Source organism: Schistocerca americana, unplaced genomic scaffold (assembly GCF_021461395.2).
Source record: "Schistocerca americana isolate TAMUIC-IGC-003095 unplaced genomic scaffold, iqSchAmer2.1 HiC_scaffold_1175, whole genome shotgun sequence".
In the NCBI taxonomy this organism is placed as follows: Eukaryota; Metazoa; Arthropoda; class Insecta; order Orthoptera; family Acrididae; genus Schistocerca; species Schistocerca americana.
Window position 1 is genome coordinate 35,001 of NW_025725237.1, and position 2,893 is coordinate 37,893.

At 55.6% G+C, this 2,893-nt stretch overlaps 1 non-coding gene across 1 annotated transcript in view; it reads right to left on the minus strand.

Annotated features, from left to right (window-relative positions):
- Positions 1-55, minus strand: part of LOC124562746 — a 1,910-nt gene extending 1,855 nt beyond the window's left edge. The window contains exon 1 of the ribosomal RNA XR_006969606.1: positions 1-55. This exon is cut by the window's left edge and continues 1,855 nt beyond it. This is a non-coding gene — a ribosomal RNA (small subunit ribosomal RNA).
- Positions 56-2,893: the final 2,838 nt, after the last annotated feature.

Below are 2,893 nucleotides of genomic sequence, written 5' to 3' on the forward strand. Positions count from 1 at the left end.
TGCATGGCTTAATCTTTGAGACAAGCATATGACTACTGGCAGGATCAACCAGGGAGCTGCGTCAACTAGAGCTGAGCAGCCGGCCGCCCGGGAGTGTGTCCCGGGGGCCCGCGCGAACACGCAAGCGTCCGCTCAATTATTCTGCAAACAGGAGGAGGCTGAGCTCCCCTGCACAATACACCTCGAAACCCTCTCAGGTCCCGGCGGCGCGCAGCGCCGTCCTAAGTACTTGGTCGGGTTCGAGAGAGGCGCAATCGCCCGGAGTTTGGCGAGTAGACGCTTTAGGTGCGACCACCCGTGCTCCCAACTGAGCTTGCCGCTGCCGACAGAGGCCCGGGAGCGTGCTGTCGTGGCATTGCCGGCGGGAGACAACACGCGCCACCTACGGTGGCCGGCAGCTCCAACGCCAGCGCCACAGAAGGACAAAAGCCCCACTTGGGTGCCGAAGCGAACTCTCCCAGCACAGCGCACGCGCCAACACGTCCGCACAGCTGCGATACAAACCACCTGCGAGAACCGCAGAGGCGACCGAGCAGCAGACGGCGTCGCGGCGCCGAGCGCCGGGCGGCGGCGCATCCTCAGCGCACACAGTCCTCAATCGGACCAGCACACTGCAGATGTCCACCGCGCTTCGCACCGGGCCCGCGAGGACCTACTTTGGCCGCACGGCGCCGCGTGCAGGGTGCGCCGGCGCGCAGCTGCGCCGCCTGCCGCCTCCGTCGGCCGGCGCGCCTGCCACTGGCCGCCCCCACCAGCCGGCTGTAGCGCGTGCGCCCACGCACCGCGCGGCCAGCACGCCGGGAGGCCCCCCCTCACCGGCCGGGGACGGTCCCACCCAGCCACCGCCGCGTATCGCTTCACACCCACATGCCATTCACGTTCGTGGGCATGGTGGGTATCGCTGAAACAACCGGTTGGTAGCTCAACCGATCGTCGCCATCACTGATTCACCTCTAGCGAGAACAACCGCACCACAACCGTTTACCAGTTGTTCATTTGCGTAACGTCACCAGCAAACGTAGACGTCCATCGCCATTTGCAAATTCAACGATTGTTGCATGCCTGTGTCAGGTGTCACGACACACTATGTCTGCCCACATACACGCAACAACATGTGCACGCTTCGCGAACACGTGGAAGGTGGCCCCCGTACGTATGCGATGTCCATTGCGCGAACGACTGTCAACCGGCCTCTGTCGCATGTCGCAGATGTGGAACGCAGTGCACCATGCTATCACGGTGTGTGAGAAGAGACGACTACGTCTGACAACACGCGCCACTACATCAACAGACGGCTCATGCTGATCGCCATCCACGGCATACCATACTGCAATCCAGCTCTTATAGGGAGACGACACGTAGCTGAGTGCACAATATTTGGACCGTATGGTTCGCCGTTGTTGGCGCAGTCGTGGTACGGTCACACATGTACCACGATTGTATCATTCAGTACATGAGGACCAATGTGCAGTACAGTGTGTGATTTGGACGTACAACATCAGCGGACAGTTGACACACGCCGTACCACAACGTAGGCTGTGCTTCGCCATGCAAATGCCAATGAACAACTGCGAAGGGCATTGAGCATGTACGTCCTGCTGCCATCCGCATTACAGTGTATAGCTGCAAGGTGTTTAACATGAAGCGATACTCTGGGGACCAGGCAGTGCGAGTAGCAAACTATATTGCGGGGGTTGCAGTTAGGCAACACCACACTAATTTAACGCGTCGTATGACAATTACAGAGCAGGTTAAGGCCCAACGTGTGTTGGGTTAAGGCCCAACGTGTGTTGGGTTAAGGCCCAACGTGTGTTGGGTTAAGGCCCAACGTGTGTTGGGTTAAGGCCCAACGTGTGTTGGGTTAAGGCCCAACGTGTGTTGGATTAAGGCCCAACGTGTGTTGGGTTAAGGCCCAACGTGTGTTGGGTTAAGGCCCAACGTGTGTTGGGTTAAGGCCCAACGTGTGTTGGGTTAAGGCCCAACGTGTGTTGGGTTAAGGCCCAACGTGTGTTGGGTTAAGGCCCAACGTGTGTTGGGTTAAGGCCCAACGTGTGTTGGGTTAAGGCCCAACGTGTGTTGGGTTAAGGCCCAACGTGTGTTGGGTTAAGGCCCAACGTGTGTTGGGTTAAGGCCCAACGTGTGTTGGGTTAAGGCCCAACGTGTGTTGGGTTAAGGCCCAACGTGTGTTGGGTTAAGGCCCAACGTGTGTTGGGTTAAGGCCCAACGTGTGTTGGGTTAAGGCGCAACGTGTGTTGGGTTAAGGCGCAACGTGGGTTACGTTAAGGCGCAACGTGGGTTACGTTAAGGCGCAACGTGGGTTACGTTAAGGCGCAACGTGGGTTACGTTAAGGCGCAACGTGGGTTACGTTAAGGCGCAACGTGGGTTACGTTAAGGCGCAACGTGGGTTACGTTAAGGCGCAACGTGGGTTACGTTAAGGCCCAATATAGGTTAGGTTAAGGCCCAATATAGGTTAGGTTAAGGCCCAATATAGGTTAGGTTAAGGCCCAATATAGGTTAGGTTAAGGCCCAATATAGGTTAGGTTAAGGTACAATATAGGTTAGGTTAAGGTACAATATAGGTTAGGTTAAGGTACAATATAGGTTAGGTTAAGGTACAATATGGGTTAGGTTAAGGTACAATATGGGTTAGGTTAAGGCGCAATATGGGTTAGGTTAAGGCGCAATATGGGTTAGGTTAAGGCGCAATATGGGTTAGGTTAAGGCGCAATATGGGTTAGGTTAAGGCGCAATATGGGTTAGGTTAAGGCGCAATATGGGTTAGGTTAAGGCGCAATATGGGTTAGGTTAAGGCGCAATATGGGTTAGGTTAAGGCGCAATATGGGTTAGGTTAAGGTACAATATAGGTTAGGTTAAGGTACAATATAGGTTA